Source organism: Pinus tabuliformis, chromosome 9 (assembly GCF_031772625.1).
Source record: "Pinus tabuliformis cultivar Carrire ecotype Pingquan chromosome 9, CPIR1, whole genome shotgun sequence".
Classification (NCBI taxonomy): Eukaryota; Viridiplantae; Streptophyta; class Pinopsida; order Pinales; family Pinaceae; genus Pinus; species Pinus tabuliformis.
Window position 1 is genome coordinate 1,282,277,817 of NC_142307.1, and position 20,841 is coordinate 1,282,298,657.

The following is a 20,841-nucleotide window of genomic DNA, read 5'->3' on the forward strand; positions in this document are numbered from 1 at the left end:
CTGGGTCAGGCCCCCTCAAGCCAACAGGTGGTGTAGTGAATCCATTTATCCATTAGGGGGGAGTGTTAGAGTTAGTTAGAGAAATGTATTATTCTAATGCATTCTTCTTGAAAGTGTTTTTTTCAATGTAAGTGTGAGTTGTAATCATATAGGTGTCCTTCTCATCCAATTGTAATTTGTTTTCATGGTTATATATTGTACTTATCCCATAACTATAAAAACTACAAGAAAAAGGGACATTGGTGAGGGGTGAAAAATGTCACCATAAGCTCATTGGTGATGGTCAAAAGAGCATTCGTCACCAAAAACTGAACGTCACCAAAGGTGGTGTCGCCAAAAGTATAGGTGTTGTAGTGACATACAAAGTCTATCACCAATAATGATTTATAATGACAGATAGCGACCGTCACCATTTCATATGAGCAATGGTGACAGACCATAGCCTCCGTCACCAAAAACTAAACATCACCAAAGGTGGCGTCGCCAAAAGTATAGGTGTTGTAGTGACATTCAAATTTCGTCACCAATAATGATTTATAATGATGGATAGCGACCGTCACCATTGCATATGAGCAATGGTGATGGACCATAGCCTCGGTCACAAAAAAACTGAACGTCACCAAAGGTGGCGTCGCCAAAAGTATAGGTGTTATGGTGACATTCAAGGTCCGTCATGAATATTGATTATAATGACGGATAGTGACCGTCACCATTTCATATGAAAAATAATGATTTATTCTGATGGATATTTAATGGTCATCACTATTGGTGCATATATATGGTGACGTTCGTTGACCGTCACCAAAAGCTGCATTGCCAGAAGTATAGGTGTTGTGGTGACATTCAAGGTCCGTCACGAATAATGACTATAATGACGGACAACAACCGTCACCATTTCATATCAACAACGATTTATGGTTACATACCTTTGAGGGTCGTCACTATTGATGCATATATATGGTGGCATTCGTTGACCATCACCATTTCATATTTTTGGTGAGGGTCGAAAAATGTCACCAAAGCTCATTGGTGATGGTCAAAAGAGCCTCCTTCACCAAAAAATGATCGTCGCCATTCCATATGGATGTCAGGGCATGATGGAATTGAACCACCAACCTCCTGCTTGTAAAGAAGGCGCTCTTCCATTGAGCTAGCACCCTTTAAAGAATTATAATTTTAAAAATTAAACCTTGAAACTTTATAAATTGTAAATTTTACAACTTTCAATAAATTAAAGTCTCGACAATATTTTACTACGCAAGAAAAGAAGCATCGAAGCTGCAGGTCCCTACCTTATGGTTATTGAAGTTATGAAAAGTGGGTGGAGGGAAAAATAGTTATGTATAAGAGAATCAATATGTTCAGTTGAATAATCAATTATAAGTGAAACTCTGAAGACATTTATAACCTATAAATGACCTATAACTAGCAAATGCACCAAATATTAAAAAGGAAATGTCATAAGTGGATAGCATATGGAAGAAGAGGAGGTAGGGACTTGGAACCCTTGTACATCTTGGCATGCCTTAACACTTGGCACATCTTAGCTTGTTTGACATGTCTTCGTACTATCTGGCACATGTTAGCATGCCTTGGCATTCCTTAACATACCTTGGCAGTCATGACCTCACAAATAACATTACATTTTTCCATGACTTGGGAACCTTACATTCACTAAAACACCTTGGCACTCCCTAGTTGTCATTCCCTATGTTATCCTCCACAATGTCCCAGGCTGATGAGGAGATCGACGGAGGTAACCACATACCAAGCTTTTAGTTTGGTAGCTAGCCCTACCAAACCAGAGAGGGCTCTCTCTATGAAATCACAGCCAAGAGATGACTGGAATGTAAAGGATTTTAGGCTAGATAGCTAGGCTCAGGTGGGTTTTTGGAAAATTTAGGGACTTGGAACTCTGTCCATCGGTGTCTTTTCTGGTAGGGACTTTGTCAAGGAGGCAGGGACTTAGAACTCTGTCTAGGATAAAGCACCTAACATGCATGACAGAAGCTCCCTAGAATAGAGTACCTCCTACCTAGAAGAGTGTCCCCTGCTCAAAATATAGAACCCTTCTCTACTGTGCACTTTTCTTAAAGATAAATTTGTGCATAAAATAGTACTAAGAAAAACACCTAAATTAAGAAAATGAGGATCTAAGTCAAACTATAAAAGTCTACTAAATATGGCTCTATATAAGTTTGGGAAAAACTAGACAAGCATGCTTGCATACAACAACCATAAGATGCCTAAAATCGATGCGCTTCTTTCATCATTGCTATACCCTCACAGCAAAACTGGAATCTGCAACATGTAACCCAAGGCTATATGCATCTGCTGGAGGTGTAGATTGAAATGATCTACTGAGATGAAGTATTATTGAAGGAGAAACACCTTCAAAACAACAGATAAAGTCTACTGTGAATTCAACCCGTTTTCACATAGACCAAGTCTGCTACTGGGTACACTTCTCCACTGAATGGAAACTGCAATGTATTGCAGTGCTGCTAAAGAAAAAACACCTTTAGTGCAACACAGATAAAAATCTAATAGATATTGTCACTGTGGCCTCGGTTGTAGATGATCTCATCAATATAGGTAACAACTTTGATAATTGAAAAACCAAGAGGTGAGCTGCATATATCATTTGAAATGACATATTTGGGCATACTTTATTATTGATTAGGAGTGTTAGTATAGAAAATGCAAGGTATCATGTTGCGTCTTTATGTCACAGGCCAAGGATGCAAAGAAATACATAAAATATTAAATAGCATGGTATAAGTTGATTGCAGTTTCTTTTGAAACAGGAATGGAATTCTACTTGTGTGGGTTCTAATCTAGTGGGTATAACTTTAAATAAGGAACTGATAGTTATGGGGTTGGAATTATCTCATAATTCATGAAAATTCCCTGTTCACTAGAAAGAGGAACAAACATCTTTGCAATAGATTCAAGATCCCTTTATTAGAGCTGTGGAGGAATTCAGAAATTTTGGAAGGGTCAATAATGCTATAGGTCAATTTTATCTCCTTGGAGAAAATTTTCAGTTTCAAAGATAGGAGTGGTTAAAATGCTGGCAGAAATTGATCTTCATGAAAATACTGAGATTTCTTGCAGACACTGATATTTCCAAAGGAAAATGGATTTTAAACTAGAAGTTTGACTTCTGAAAAGTGAAAAGTCCCATTTCATTGGGTTGGCTCTCATACAATTCTGAGGGAAGATTGTAGAGAGAGCAAAAAGTATGAATGGTGGTGTCTACAGATTCTAATTTGGAGGCCAGTTTGAAGTCTGGACAAGGTAGAAGAAAAAGGGCAGGCAAATTTCAAGATTGTTGATTTAGATGTTGTTCTAAATTCCAGCTTTGGAAGGTGATAAGCGCTAGTCTGGGGTATGTGGTCCTAAAGTGGTTGAAGGAACACATGATTTCCCTGTTACTTTTCAAGGTAGGTCCCCTTTTATCAATTCTTCATGCTATCAAACAGTACTAAAAGAATCCCCTTCCATTATTGGGTGTTCCAAAATTGTTTGTAACGTTAAGGAAGGTTTATGGGACTTTAAGGCCCCCCACTAGAATTTGGGTCCATCTTTTGCTTCAGAAAATTGTGGCATTCTCTTCATGCTAATTATCCATTCTTTAGACCATGCAATACGGTATTCAGAAGCTTCATCACATGATGTAGGGATTCATTCTTTGTCCTGTTTGGGTGGTCATCCAGTTAAAGAGGCCTCACAAAATAAAGGTGATGAGATGTTCAAGTCATCTTACCATCCAATATCAAAGAAAGAATGTTGTGGGTGATTTTGGAGTCTGGAAGGGCATTTAGCACTTGATCAGGATCACCACCAAGTCTCCATTGGAAGAAACTCTAATAACTCTAAAGCAAAGTCATGGTTTCAAAAAAAGAGGAGGGAAAGGGCACGGTTGACAATCAGTGGGGCCCTCGCAGTAAGAAAAACCCCATTTCTAAATGATTTTTCAGTCATTTCTTTGAATTTCAAAAGTTGATTGATGTAGAACCAATTAAATAAGAACCTACCTGGAGAAATAACTAAAAAGGCAGAAGTGGAATTTCAAAAAGGCTATATAAATCCTTTGTTTCTACTCAGTTGATGTTAGATTCAAAGAGTGAGATCATAAATTGTTTAGGGAAGCTCACCCTATAATGCTGCAAATTGAATCGAAGAGTAAGAAGCCTCCAGCCCCCTTTAAGTTTAATCACTTAATATCTAAATAAAAAGGATTCCAAGGCTGTGGTCATCAAGAATTGAAGATATTACAATAGTAACAGTGAGGACAGAGACATGAAGCATTTCATAGACAATCTAAAAAGGGTAAAAGGTGAAGTTGCAGATTGAGCTCAAATCTTTGTTCAAAAATATTTAAAGGATGTCGAAAAATGAATTAAAAACCTCTGATAATAATAAAGCAGGGGTGTTTTTGAAAGATGAAATCAATCCTCTCAAAGAGCTGGAAGGGAAAACAAACCACCTTGCCAAAGAGGAAAAAGAAACTAAGCTAAAAAGGAGAACCATCTTGTTCTCTAAAAGTGACAGGAATACTAAACTTTTTCACAAGTACGCAAGTCATACAAGAAACATTAACATTATTTGGGAAAACAATAAGCTGGATAGCTCTCGGGTTAATAATTATTTTAAGGAGATAGATGAAGTGAGAAAGAAACATTTTAAAAGTCTAATGTCAGCAAATATTTATGAAATCATTAAAATTATTAGGTTATTTCCCAACATTATCAGCAATGAAATGAACATAGACTCGGAGGCATAGGTGTCCAAAATGGAGATAAAAGCAATTTTAAACTCCAAAAAACTAAAAATCGTATACCCAATGGATATCAATGTAGGAACAATATATGAAAGAATACATACAATTAAAACTCACAAGCTTCCTATTGTAGCAATGATGCTAGAACTTGCAAAGGCGTAAGACAAAATGAATTGGCTCTTTCTTAGACTGCTGCTAATTCAACTGGGAACAAACTTGCAGATTGTAGAATGGTTAATGGGATGCCTTACTTCAGTTCCTTTTATAGTTCTAATCAACGGGTCCCCCAAAAGTTTCTTTAATGCATATTGAGGTTTGTGTCAAGGGTGCTCTCTATCACCATTTATTTTCCTATTAGTGGTTGAAGGTGTATGCTGATCACGGATGCAAGGAGAAGAGGGATAGTGAAAGGAGTAAAAATTTCTGACTCTGAATATTCTCATCTATTGTTTGTTGATGATATCATCACATCTGGGCAAGAATCACTAAGGGAGTTAAAAGGTATAACGCATATTTACTGCAAAACTATAGGTATGGAAATCACTATGAGGAATTCTACAATGTTGTTCAATGCTTTGGCTGAGGAAGAAAAAGCCTAAATCATGAATCTGTTTCCTATGAATTTTATGGAATTAGATCAAGGAAACATATACTTGGGATCTTAAAGCCTGTTGATTATATTTATTATGATTGAACTTGGTTGTAGAGAAAAATTGAAGCTCGAATTTCATTATGGTGCAATTGATGGTTCTCTAGGGGAGGGAGATTAGCGTTGGTCAAGGCTGTGCTGGAAAGTATTCTTGTGCATTGGATATCCGTTGTCCATATCCCTAAAGGCATCATAAACACAATAATATATATATATATATATATATATATATATATATATATATATATATATATATATATATATATATATATATATATATATATATAAACAAAAAAATTGAAAATAGAAGGAAAATGAAAGGAATTTTTTTAGTTAAATGGAGCCAAGTGGTAAATTTTAAAGAATATGGAGGGTGGGGCATAAAAAAATATAAATATCTTCAATCTAGCTCTAGCAATTAAAAGTATGCAAAGGTTAGTCTACAATGAAGATCTGTAGGAGAAAATTACGAAAACCAAACATTTGAGAATGATTTCTACAGAAGAAAGGAAACATTTTAATGGAAATTCTATTGTTTTGAAAGATTTGGTGAAATCATTCCCATTAATTGAAATATGGATAGCATGGGGGATTCAAAGGAACAAGGTAAGAATAGGGGAAGACCCCTAGATTGGTTGTAAAGGTAACTTCAAACTGTGTAAGCTAATAAGAGATATCCATCTCTTAAGGATTTATTCCAGGGAAAATGTGGCAACAAATGATGGCAAGAATGTTTGATCTCATGGCTTGAATTTAGCATGGGATTTGAATTTGTGAGGGGTAAAAACTGAGGCAAGAAATGATAGCTTAAATTCTAGTGCCATTAATGATTAAACTTTCTAAACAATATGACCTAATTTAAGTGGTCAAAAAATGAGGGACCTGACGAATATATTGCCAACATGGAATACAAGGTAAATATGGAAGAAGAAATGATGAGGGAAAGATCCCCATGGTAGCACTTAGTTTGAAAGTTAGAAATTCCTCTTAAAGCTAAAATCTTTTGCTGGTTAGATTTAGACAAACAAAATTTTAACTTGGGATAAGGGGGTCCTGGAAGATGTCTTTTGTGTAAGACAAGTGAGGAATCCATGGACGACTTGTTTGTTTCCTGTTTCTATGCTTAGCTATGGATATCATGTAATATATTATTTATTGAGAAGTGCGAATAGAGTATAGTACTAGTCCATATGGGTACAGAGACGTTGGAAATGAAAAGAAAGCTGACAAGTGACTGATTGGTCCCAGATCAAATCAGCATGGTAGCCTAGTGCCAATATATAATGGGGGTGGGGTTTTTTCACCTTCATTCAGTAGTATTTCTAGGAGCAATTAATCATATATTATATTATTAAAGGATGCATGAAGTAGCCATCTAAGGTCTTAGGCTGGATCTTCCATTGACTTTCAATTCTCCCATTGAGAAACCATACCATTGTTTCCTTTTCGGATTGGTTCATTGATCAAAGCATTATTCTGGAGGTGCTGCTGTGGGAGAAATAAATGGGAGAAGTGGACTCTTACTGAATTTTTTTATCCTTGGATTGTAGATAAATCTGTAAAAATTTTCAGGGCGTTACAATCTTCTGTGATTTGGGGTATTTAGTTATCTAGAAACATAATGATCTTCCAAGATCTACAATTCAGACCAACACAAGTTGCACATAAAATTAGGTATACTTGCAGCGGAAATCGATCTTCCTCAAAAGAGTAACTACCAGGATTCTAAATGAAACAGAAATATAGCCACGACCAGGCTTGGGTGTTTTTTTATGGAGCCTGTCACATAGTTCCAGGTTTGTGTGGGTTGGTTTCATTCTATTTGTAGATTGACATCACCATTTCAAAACAAAGTTAGCAGTAGGACTTGGTACAAACAACCAAACAAAAATTTATGCTATGTGTCTACTACAGAAAACAACAGCATATAGGGTATAAAAAAGTTACAAGTGCTTTGAGACTAGAAGTTGATGGTCGATTGGTCTAATAATAAGTGCACAACAGATAATCTGTTACTTGACCTATCATAAATTAGTTCCTGGAGGTTAAGAGGAGATTTGATGGTCTATCTTTTGCACATATCTCTAAAGAGTTTAATACTATGGCTGATCAGTTAACAAAAAAAGCTCTGTCACTGCAAGAAGGGTCCCTTACTGAACAAGAGTTTGGGGGATGGATATAATTATCAGCTTCTAAAAGCTTGTAGTTCTAATGCAGGGTTCGAAACCCCTAGCATTTGTTTTAGGTGTCTTTAAGTTGCTAATGTAGTACTTGTTGTAGCCTTTTGGCTGAATGTAGAAAGAAAAAGTCTCTTTTTGTGAAGGTTGCCTTCAGGTAGACTAGGCAGAATCAAGGCTAGCCGCTAGCTGTAGGACATTTTTAAAGACTTGTTTTTGAAGCCTGAAAAGGAAGAATGATGTATATTCTAATTTCACACTTAAAATATCGAATCTAAGATAAGGTGACTTTATTAATGTCCAGCAAAAGACCACAAAAGTAGATCAATGGGACTAAAACAATACATCCACTGTAACTACATAATGGAATTTCCTAAGCAACTCCTATAACCACGATATCAGCAACAGAAAAAGAGCTAAGTACATGGCTAAAATTAAGAAAAACATCATGAATGCAAAAGCAAAGTCACAACAAGAGTGTTGATCAAAGCATTCGCCAATGGACACCCCAAAAGTTAAAATTTCCCAATATTAGCATAGCTTAGGGTCTGACAACTAAAGAAAAGATATTGGGTGAAACATTACGAAATAGTTCTCACAAATTATGGATTTAACTCTAACAGGAATAATTCTTCAAACATTGTAAACCACTAATGGAACTTGGCAGAGATGATATACTTACAAATAACTGCCTCCATAATAGGGGATTCTAATTCTAAAGGGGCTAAGTTTTCATTTAGTAAATGAAATTCAACAGCTAAAGATGCTAGAAAATTATTTTTCTGCTAAACTAAATACAAAAAATGCTAAATGATATTCAGGAATGAGAGAGTCAAAATAGTTTTCTCACAAATTAGGCAGTTAGACTCTAAAAAGAATAAGTCCTTGAACATAGCAAACCATAAATGGAAGTTTGGAACTTAGCAGAGATTATTGACAAATATCTGCCTCTATAATGAGGAAATCTAACTCAATCAGGAATAAATCCTCATCCAGTAAAAGGAATTAAGCACCTAAGGATGCTAAAAAATTTCCTGTTAAGCTAGACACACAAAATGCTAAATGCAACTCCAGAGAGAGAGGGAGAGAGTAACCTTTCTACTAAGTATAGATGTAAGTGAATGAACTTTTGCCCACAAAGAGTGGACTTCACAAGCTATCTCCTTGAACCTACTTAACTGTGTTTGCATCATGCCCATCTCTTTGTGTAAAGTCGAAACCATGACTTTAAATTCAGTGACAATGTCTTTCCTTCCTGGTTAGGAATGTAGTTGTTAATCAAACTCTATTCTTCTCAAATTAAAAGAAATCTATAAGCGCAAGATAAAAAAAGAATTAAAATATAACCCAATCCTTCAATTCTTTCACAAGCTGTCTCCTTGAACATACTTAACTGTGTTTGCATCATGCCCATCTCTTTGTGTAAATTCGAAACCATGACTTTAAATTAAGTGACAATGTCTTTCCTTCCTAGTTAGGAATGTAGTTGTTAATCAAACTCTATTCTTCTCATACTGAAAGAAATCTATAAGCGCAAGATAAAAAAATAATTAAAATATAACCCAATCCTTCAATTATTTCACAAGCTATCTCCTTGAACCTACTTAACTGTCTTTCCTTCCTGGTTAGGAATGTAGTTGTCAATCAAACTCTATTCTTCTCATACTGAAAGAAATCTATAAGCGCAAGATAAAAAAATAATTAAAATATAACCCAATCCTTCAATTCTTATACAATACTGGAGCATTTCAACAATAATTATACCTGACTCTTGTACAACTTCTTCTAGCCTAATCTCAAGATCATTTCTTTCTGCCATACAGTCTTGTAATTTGGTCTCCAGCTCGGTTATCCTGGCATCAGCATTGGCGGCCAATCTCTGTGCAACATCAGCTGATTCAAATTTCAAGCACATTTCCTTCTCTCACCTGAGAAGACTCTCTCTTTCTGCCTGCAGTATGAATTCCAATACTTAGGGATGGTATTTGTAACATAACTTCAAAAAATAGCTTAAGAATATGGAACAACTGACGCCAACAAGATGATTAATAATCTACCTGCAGTGACTCCATCCTGCTCTGATATCATTCTACCTCAACTTTGAAATGTTGAAGGTGCTCATTCAACAAAATATAGGGTCTTCATGATAAAACATGTTTCTCATCCTTTACAGTTTCCTGTCATTGAGCACAAGATAAAATTAGTCTAAGAAAAAATTAAAAAACTCAGAATCAGCAGAAGTCTGACAAACAATATGGATCATAAAAATTAAAAGTTGTTCATTGACCAGAATATGAAGAAGTTTCAAGGCTATATGTTAACATGCATAAGTTCTAGCTGCTTTAAAATTTTCAGCTTTTCTTCATGTGCTTCTTGTAGCTCTGACAGCCTGCTTGTTGCTAACATCTGTATTGAAACAAGAAACAAGAAACCATATACAATATAGCCACAACATCAATTTTGTTGTTTATATTGAAAGAAAGTTTATTATGGGTTTCCAAATAATAGAAAACAAAAAAATAGTTAACATCCATTACCAAGGTAGCTTCCTTCTATATCCTCAATTTATTATGGTTTTCCAAATATTAAATTAAAGAAAAAATGCAGTGAACATCCATTACCTTGGTAGCTTCCAACTTTGCTTCTATATCTGATGAGCCTTATAAATGGGTAATTATATGGGCTCATTTTACCTCCTAACCTAGTCAAATCAACCATTCTCTTAGCTTATTGTATGATTTTCTGATTATATTTATGCTTATAGGGTGAGTTGAGTTAGTTATTATGCCATGGGGTCTAACATGTATTTAATGCAGATTATTGATGGATTTCAAGCTCAAAATCAAGGATCTAGTGGTCAAATTGCAGTGATAACTCGAAGTAGACAGAGGAGAGGAATTATAGGAGGGAATTCCCCTCATTTATTGCTCCTCACTTTGAATTACCCTTCATTCAGCTTTGAGTACAAGCAGCCAAATCATGCACTAGAAGGTAGCCGAGCAAGTGGAAGATAATTGATAGTTATCTCGTGTTTGGGAGCCAAGCCTCCCTGATTTTAAGGAAACTGTTGGTAGCTTCAGGTGTATAAATAGAGAGGCCTAGGGCCTCACTAAGGTCGAGTTTTTTTTTTTTTTTTTTGCTTGTGTAAACTCTGCTCAAATTTCTAGCTTACTATTTTATGACAGTTTTATGTAATCTTGCTATTTTTTGATAATGAAGATGGAATCCTTTTTTAGCTAGAACTGAGTTACCTCAGAGGGTTGAAGCTATTTGGTTAGGGCCCAATCCAAGTAGCCAAGCTTCTCTTTACTTGTATTTGTATGCTTTACCTCAGTTTGTAGATTAGTTTGTTGTTAGATGTATTTCTCTTATGGTTAAGAATAGGTTGCTTTTGATGATTTAGTAGCTTGATTCCATTTGTGCTTTCTGTAGTAGGTTAAGTAGTGACCAGAGAATATTCAAAAGGCTAGCAACAGTGCCTTGGCCTATCTTCCTCCCTTTGGGACCATGATTTGAGGCAAAGACTCTTTTGATGCGCAAAAAACATAGATTTTCCTCATTCCTAGGACTTCTAGTGTTTGCAGCTCTCTAGTGGGTTGATAGTCCAGTTTTGCTTTTCTTTAGATCTTCTTTATCATGTTCACTTCATGATTTGAAATATTCCTTTTACATGCTTTCCTTTCTTACAACATTTCCCAGCATTTCCTTCTATACATCATAGTTTAGGCCATTTTAATGCAAAACTCTGTTTTTCCTAAGATGCACTCATTTCATTGGTTGCTTGATTTTCTTGGTTGACTATCAGTTTCTATGCAGAAGATCTCTTCCAGTAGTAGGCTAGCTTACCAGAAATCACACCCTCCATCTGATCCATGCCCTATAGGTCTCCCAAACCTCACCTCAATTCTGCCCTAGTTTCCTTCATTTTTCATAGAACTTCTTCCTCTCTCCTTGAGCAAACCCAATCATATTTCTCTCTCTTGGTGATTCATGGTAGACCTTAGGCACCCTAACACCTCATTCCAACCTTCATCCACCTTTTCCACCTACTCTCACACCCTCAAAACAATGAAAATTTCTCTCAGCCTCCTCCTATAGGCCTCCTATAGTTTCCCTGTTTTCCTCCTGTAGTTTTCCTGTGTCCTCTTGTAGTTTTTCCTGTAGGCTTTCTTTTGAAGGATGAGTGTGGGAAAATCCTCCATAAGGCCACCTAAGACCTCCTAGGACCCATCCACACCATCCTACATCCTCCCAAGCTCCAAAACTGACCTCTAACGCCACCTGTTCGCTGCCACACTCACACACAATAAATTAGATGCATGTTAAATTCACATAAAAACACATAAAAATCCAAAAATATGTTTTTTGCTTATTTACTTCCAGAAATAGCATGGTTAGATGTTGTTTGCTTCCTTGAGTAGGTAATGGCATTTCTTTCATGGCTTTCATAGTGTTTTTGGCAAAAGTAGAATTAGATTGCTAATTAGGGTTTACTAGGTTTTGCTTTACATTCCAATCTTTCTCCTTTCTGCAGTTAGAATAGCATCTGTAGAGTAAAATTTCTTTCCTTTCATCACACATCGAGCTTCTTCTGAAATCTATAGAAGTTGGCTTGAGCTCCTAGTGATCTCGCGCTAGCTGACCAAGTGACAACCTGCAGTGAGAACTAGTACTTGTGCATATAGCACCGACGCTTCCAAGTTTGTTACGAACTACCGGGTTGATAAAAGTAAAGTTAGTAGCCCAGGAGTTGCAGCATTCTTGCTGCAATACTGGCACTCACCACTTTTTGGCACCGTTGCCGGGGAAGCGTCAGAGTATTCTATGATTACTGCTTTCTTCTATTTCCTATTGCAACATTTTGCTAATAGTTTATTTCGGCAAAAGTAGACTAGTCATTTCTTTTCTTTCAGTTCTGCATTTCCTTACTTTCCTTTTCAATTCTGCAAATTTCCATTCAGCAAGTTCATTTCAGCTAGTTGCAATTTGTTTTGTTTAATCACAATTTCAGTTTCTGCAGGTACTTTCAGTGTGGGGAAAAATAAACAAAAAACCAACCAAAAATATTTCCTTTCATGCCTCGTAAGAGTAGAGATAACTTAGGAAAATTTTTGCCCAACACCCCCACTACTTCACACAACCAACCTTCTCTCTTCTTCGGTGGCTGCAATCAAGAAGAACCCTTAAGTGAACATCCAGACATATTTGAAGAACCTATAGGGGAAGAAGAAGAAGAAAACATTCCAAGAGAGTTGGTCACAGAACAAGGCAGTCAGTTCACTTCCAACCTGATTGAAGACCTTCTCACACATCATACGATCAAGCACAGGACTTCCACCCCTTACCATCCACAGGCCAATGGGCAAGTGGAGGTCACTAACAGAGCATTGGAAGGGATCCTAACCAAGGTAGTGAGTAGCAGCAGAAAAGACTGGGTGGACAGACTAGTTGAGGCCACTTGGGCCTACAACACAACATGGAAGACCACCACCGGGTTCACACCCTATGTACTGGTCTATGGGAAGAATGCTTTGCTGTCAATATAGTTTGAATTCAATACCCTAAGGATGGAAGCTCAGCTGGACCTAGACCTCAGCCATGCACAGAAGGAGATATTACTTCAACTCAATGGATTGGATGAATATAGATTGCAGCCCTTCTCCATACAGAGGTAGTTTAGCTTCAGAGAAAGATATGGCATGACAGAAATATCAGGGAGAAGCAATTCCAAGAGGGAGATTGGGCACTACTCTATGATTCAAGATACAAGGATTTCAAAGGCAAGTTGAGGACAAGATGGCTGGGACCCTACATTGTGGAGAAATGCAATGACAATGGTTCAGTTCTGATTAGAACCATTGATGATGAAGCCATCCCCATGTTTGTCAATGGACATTGGTTGAAAGTCTACAAGAAACCCCTCTCCAAGTGAGAGTTTATTGAAGATTTGAATAAAACAGTGATGGTAGTGGAGCATGTCTTAGCTTCCACCTCACCCACTCATTGAAGAAAAAAGAGAAAAAATAAGGACTCAAGTGAAAGCCTCCATGAGGTGCTTGAGTCCTATCATTGGGTTGAAAACCTCTTCTGAGGCGGCCTATTGATGTCAAAGAAAAAATGGAAAAGAATAAGATCCCTGGGTGAAAACCTCCCTTGGAGGCGGCCTAGTTATTTTCAAAAAAAAAAAAAGAGAGAGAAAGAAAAAATGAATTTTTATTGCAATGTAGGTTTGCAGGAGGACTATAGGGAATAGAAGAAGGTGCCAAGGGGACCCTGACATTCATACCAGCATTCATCTCATCTTCTCCACACCTTCCTCCATCATTTTTGGCATCTCTTTCACCCCACAGTACCTATTCTTCCAAAACTTTGTTTTCTACAGGAGGTTCTATTTTTTTTATAGGAGGCTCCTATAGGAATTACAGAGAGCCAAAAGTGTCTACAGGAGGCAGTTTGAGGGACAAGAAAAGCTTCATAAGGAACCTATAATCCCTCTTACCATCTTCAAACCTCCTTGCCATCATTTCCAAGCCTGAATCACACTCCAAGCATCATTATTATTTTTATTATTAATATTTTTTCCCTTTCCAAGAAAAAACACAGAAAAATAGTTTTTCAGTTTTGAAAAAAAAAAACAAAAATAAAAGGAGGAAAAGGCACCATTAACTTTACCTGAAGCTTACCTACTATCCCTCCATCATTCATCTCCACCTTTGGCATCATTCTCGATCTCCAAGCACGGGGAAATAGCTGAAGTTTCAAGGGGAGAAGCAGCTACAGGAGCTCCTGTAGGAATTCCTGTATTATCTGATCCCATAGAAGTCCAGCACCAGCAGCAAGGGACAACACATCTGAAGGTTGAAAAGGCACATGCAGCTCAGCTCCAGCAAAAGAAGAACCTGCAAAAACACACAACAACACATCAGCAAGCAGAGACAGCATGCATGAAGGAAAATGAAGGCATGTAGCAGAGAAAGCCACAACACCTCACAGTCGATGGCAGCAAATACACTTGGATTACAGGTAAGTAGCTAAGTCACTCCTCTATCTACATTTGTGTAATTAGGAATCATACGAAGGCAACGAGATGGTTGAAATTGAAAGAGGAAAGGTGGCCAGTTAACTTGGCCACCTTCATTTAGTTGACTCCACTTAACCGAGATATCACCCACACGTGCGCACAGTCAACTCAAGCAAAAGATGCCAAGGACAGGTAGTGGGAGGAAGAGTTAACTTCGATGCAGTAATGAGGGGATGATTACAAGGGGGGTCATGATGACCAAGTAGGTGGGGACCAACGGTCCTAATCTAGGCAACGTACACCTTGCCATCTCAGCACTCATAACCGAAAACAGCCATAAAAGGTAATGAACACTCCTCCCCATGCATTCTCACCACCTTTTCTTTAGTTTCTCCTCGTAACTCAGCCACACAGTAGTCTTCTTATGCCCCCACAGCCTCGTATCCACCATCCTCCATCGATTTCCTCCATATTTTTTTCTCGACATCTTCTACAGGAGCCCTATAGGTTTTCTACAGGAGCACCTACAGGAAATCTACAAGATGGACAACGGGCTTCTACAGGAGGGGAAGTGAGTCATTTTGAAGGGGGTAAATGTGATATTTGGCTCGAATTTCAGTTTGAAGAGGTATGGTTCATGAATTCCCTCTGTTGAATATCAAAATGTGAAAGATCTGGTCTCAAATTGAAGATAAAATGAGTCTTTAAGAGGGTAGAAATACATTAAAAAAAAAAAAAATTGTTTAAAAAAAAAAAAAACAGTCCCCTCTGTTTCTCTATTTCACTCAAAATTCTTTGTCTCCACCTCCATATCTAGTTTTTCAAAAGAAGTACAGGCAGTATGACAGGGGGGTTTATGAGAAAAGAGCCCACTAACTCCAATAGACTCCATGCACATCCTCAAGTGGTGGAAATATTTACAAGGGCAAACTGGATGAATTTCTTTGAGAAGTTTAGAGGGTTTGATGATGAAATTGCCCATGAATTTGCTGTCTCTCTAGTCCCTCACACAAGAACTCATGCTATTGTAACCATTAGAGGCCTCTCCATTGAAATAACCCCTGAATTCATCAGTAAGGTCACTACCCTTCCTCTTGGGCTGCCTTGGAGTAAGGATGAGAAAATAATTGGCTAGGTTGCCAAGAGGAAATTTTTCCAAGATAATGAAACCCCTGTTGAAGACAAAAATGGAATTAGGAGGGCTAGTGTACCATGTCCCTGAGATGAGGTTAGCTACCAAATGATCAAATACATTTCTTGTGAGGGGAGGCACATCATTGTTTATGGATATCATTTCAAAATCCTCCAAGAATTGAGATATGGCATGGATACCCCAGCACATCAAAAGCTCAGTATCCCTTAATTTCTCCTTCAGTCCCTCATTGACTCCAGCACCAAGGTAAAAGAACGAAATTCACAATTGCTAGCTCACCATGACCTAATCAAGATCCTAGTAGAAGAAGCCCTCCATACACTTACAATCCCTATAGCATGGGAAGTTTTCAGAAATATGACAGCTGAGGATGACATCAAGGCATTAACCTATGATGTCAGTCTTGCTATCAGTGAGGAGGGAGAACAACAAGGAGGAGAAGATGAAGCTAGTGGTGACATAGCAGAGCAAGAGAGGAAGGAGGAAAGAAAATAAATAGAGGAGGGGAGAGTTGAAGAGACAGAATAGGAGGTAGAAAAAGAGACAGAGCAGGAGGAGGAAAAAGAGACAGAAGAGGGAGAAAAGGAGGCAGAGAGGGAAGAGCAAAGAGAAGAGTCCCCTAAAACTTTGGAAAGAGAAGTAGTAGCTGCCCTCACTACCCTCAGTACACTAGTCAAGCAGAAGCAGAAGAGGAAAAGAAAAACCTTCATGTATTTCAAGGCAAGGAAGAATACGAGAATTAAAATAGGCAAACCTCAGCCCTCATCAAAGATTCTCATTAACATTGAAGATTCACCATCTGCCAGGGTGAAATAATCTCGTTCCAAGACACCCACAACCTATGAAAGGAGGACTACAAGATCTTCTACATGGAAGGGAAAGGAAATTCTACAGGACCCCAAACCAGACCTACAGGAGGCTAAAATAGTCCTACAGGAGACACAAAAACTTGAGGAAAAGATAGGAGGACAGCCAGAGGTGAAAGAGGAAGCACAAGAGCTACAAGAACCTGACCCCCAGCCTAATCTTGACTCCTATTAAAGACTACTTGAGGGAGGCAAGATAATCCCACAGAAATTTTCAATTCCACTGTTTTTTGAATTGGAAAAAGAGAGAGTGAGAAAACATAGGTGGATGCAGATAGCCAAGTCCAAAGGAGTTGAGGATATTGGCCACATGGGAGACAAAATCAAGGAAATGGGCAGGGAATTGAGTGCTCTCAGAGATAGAGAAGCCATTACAAGAAGCCACCTTGAGAATGAGAATGAATTACTAAGGAGGCAGTTGCAGGAGAAAGAGACTCATTTGGCATACATGGTCAACTTATCCATAGAAGCATTACAATGCAGAACACTAGCCAAATCTTATGGCCTCTATCTGAAGGATCAATGGCTTCAATTCCAAATAAAAAATTTGGCACAAAGAGGCATAATGCCTTTCCAAGACTATAGGCAGTTCATGGATTTGTGTGACCAAAGCACCTCCAAGGATAAAGCAAAGATGGCAAAGTTCTATCTACACAACATGGCCCTCATAGACCTGAATGTGTGGGACCCCAATGCTAAGCTAAGGGATCTGCAATTAATGGCCATGGCGTCATGGATGAACCATGAAGAATTGAGGGCAGTAGAAATGAAAAGATTGTTAATAAAAGAGCAGAATGAACCATTGATGATAAGAGCTAAGACATAAGATCCTATGGCACTCATCAGCACACACAACCTGCTTGCCAATGACCCTTAGATTGCCCCTAAATATCTAGCCAATCAGGAACAAGCCATTGCACACTTTGAAGATATGCTTAGGCTACTTGGGGACGATTGTGTGCATTCATGCATGAGGGATGGAACACCCTAATCCACAGCTTGCAGATAAGAGAATACCATTCCCCCATGAGGCTGAAGGAGGCATTGTAAAGAGTTCCAATGTACAAGCGCTCCATGCAAAGGCTGAAGGTCAACTGGATTGGCTTCAAACTGAGTCCTCCACTCATATTAGGCATGCTGGAAGGCATAAGAGAAGAAGAAGAGAAGAAGTAGTGGAAGGACATAGATAGAAAGGCAGGATTTTATGGAGAACATGAGCAGACCACATCAGAAGCCTAGAATTCTAGGGAGGCCACCAGGGCCATGAAAGACCAAGAGATTGACTAGGTTGCTCAGAGGATGAGCAACACCTTCAGTAGGGGGGTGATGATGAGCCTCATAAATGGGTAATTATATGGGCTCATTTTACCTCCTAACCTAGTCAAATCAACCATTCTCTTAGCTTATTGTATGATTTTCTGATTATATTTATGATTATAGGGTGAGTTGAGTTAGTTATTATGCCATGTGGTCTAACATGTATTTAATGCAGATTATTAATTGATTTCGAGGTTAAAGTCAAGGATCTAGTGGTCAAACTGCAGCAATAACTCGAAGTAGATAGAGGAGAGGACTTATAGGAGGGAATTCCCCTCATTTATTACTCCTCACTTTGAATTCCCCTTCATTCAGCTCGGAGTACAAGCAACCGAATCATGCACTAGAAGGCAGCCGAGCAAGTGGAAGATGATTGATAGTTATCTCGAGTTTTGGGAGCCAAGCCTCCCTGATTTTAAGAAAGTTGTTGGTAGCTTCAAATGTATAAGTAGAAAGGCCTAGGGCCTCACTAACGTCGACTTTTTTCTTACTTGTGTAAACTCTGCTCAAATTTTGAGCTTACTATTTTATGACAGTTTTATGTAATCTTACTATTTTTTGATAATGAAGATGGAATCCTTTTTGAGCTAGCACTAAGTTACCTCATAGGGCTGAAGCTCTTGGGTTAGGGCCCAATCAAAGTATCCAAGCTTCTCTTTACTTGTATTTGTATTCTTTACTTTAGTTTGTAGATTATTTTGATGTTAGATGTATTTCTCTTATGGTTAAGAATAGGCTGCTTTTGATGATTTAGTAGCTTGCTTCCATTTGTGCTTTCTGTAGCAGGTTAAGTAGTGATCAGAGAAGATTCAAAAGGCTAGCAATAGTTCCTTGGCCTCTCTTCCTCCCTTTGGGACCATGATTTGAGGCAAAAACTCTCTTGCTGCCCCAAAAACACAGATTTTCCTCATTCCTAGGACTTCTAGTGTTTGCAACTCTCTAGTAGGTTGATAGTCCAGTTTTGCTTTGCTTTAGATCTTATTTATCATGTTCACTTCCTGATTTGCAATAGTCCTTTTGCATGCTTTCCTTTCTTACAACATTTCCCAGCATTTCCTTTTATACATCATAGTTTAGGCCATTTTAATGCAAAACTTTGTTTTTCCTAGGATGCACTCATTTAATTGGTTGCTTGATTTTCTTGGTTGAATATCAGTTTCTATGCAATTGATCTCTTCCAGTAGTAGGCCAGTTTACTAGCAATCACACCCTCCATCTGATCCATGCCCTATAGCTCTCCCAAACCTCACCTCAAATCTGCCCTAGTTTCCTTCATTTTTCATAGAACTTCTTCCTCTCTCCTTGAGCAAACCCAATCATCTTTCTCTCTCCTGGTGATTCATGGTAGACCTTAGGCACACTAACACCTCATTGCAACCTTCATCCACCTTTTCCACCCACTCTCACACCCTCAAAATAGCGAAAATTTCTCTCGGCCTCCTCCTATAGGCCTCCTATAGTTTCCCTATTTTCCTCCAGTAGTTTTCCTGTGTGCTCCAGTAGTTTTTCCTGTAGGCTTTATTTTGAAGGCTGAGTGTGGGAAAAGCCTCCAAAAGGCCACCTAAGACCTCCTAGGACCCATCCACACCATCCTACATCCTCCCAAGATCCAAAACCACCCTCTAACGTCACCTGTTCGCTGCCACACTCACACACAATAAATTAGATGCATGTTAAATTCACATAAAAACACATAAAAATCCAAAAATATGTTTTTTTCTTATTTACTTCCAGAAATAGCATGGTTAGATGTTGTTTACTTCCTTGAGTAGGTAATGGCATTTCTTTCATGATTTTCATAGTGTTTTTGGCAAAAGTACAATTAGCTTGTTAATTAGGGTTTACTAGGTTTTACTTTACATTCCAGTCTTTCTCCTTTCTGCAGTTAGAATAGCATCTGTAGAATAATCTTTCTTTCCTTTCATCACACATCAAGCTTCTTTTGAAATCTATAGAAGTTGGCTTGAGCTCCTAGTGTTCTCGCGCCGGCTGACCAAGTGACAACCAACAGTGAGAACTAGTACTTGTGCATATAGCACCGACACTTCCAAGTTTGTTACGAACTACCGGGTTGATAAAAGTAAAGTTGGTAGACCAGGAGTTGCAGCGTTCTTGCTGCAATACTGGCGCTCACCAATATCCTCCAGCTCCCTATTCTTATCCACTTACTTGTCCCCTGTATCATTTTTATTTCCTAGATGTAGCACTGGTATAGATGCTCCAGGTGTTGCATCTCTCTGTGTTTTCAAGCTTATCAGCTTGCGCCTTCTTTCTTCAAGCTCTTCTATAGTCTCCTGCGATTCATAGATATTCAAAAAAGTTTGCAACTAGTGGGCAGGTTCCTATCCAACATTAAAAACTTGTACTTTCTCAGATTGACTCTTTTCAGCCACTTTGATAAAAACATCTATATATCCTCCCAACATTGTTTATTTAAAAAACATATCTACTTGGGTCCCATATAACATAAAACAAGGAATAAAAATACTCATTTGTGTTTTCGAAATACTGGAAACTATAATGAGCATTGTTTTTAATACTCATAGCTGTCAACCGTTTTATAGTAGACTGATCCCTTGCATGGCTATCTTGAAACATCTGAACCTCATTTGCAAAATGCTTGTGTTTCAAGTGAAGTGCATCCATTGCTGCCCCCAATTCTTTGACTTCTTGTCTTAATCCATCATCCACTTTCAGTAGTTGTTTGCTGGACTCTGCCAGGGGCACATAAAACACATTAAAATCACAGATTCTAGTTTATACAGTGCCTACTATTCTCCATACACTTTTCATGACTTCTTGTCTATGTAAAAATGCAAAGAAAGTCTTGCCATTATTTACCGTCTGTGGATAGCCTCTCCCGGAGACTCAA

General features: G+C 38.1%; 1 pseudogene; it reads right to left on the reverse strand.

Moving 5' to 3' along the window:
• Positions 1 to 8,670: 8,670 nt before the first annotated feature.
• Positions 8,671 to 20,615, reverse strand: LOC149153247 (E3 ubiquitin-protein ligase BRE1-like 1; annotated as a pseudogene).
• Between the last annotated feature and the right edge of the window lie 226 nt (positions 20,616 to 20,841).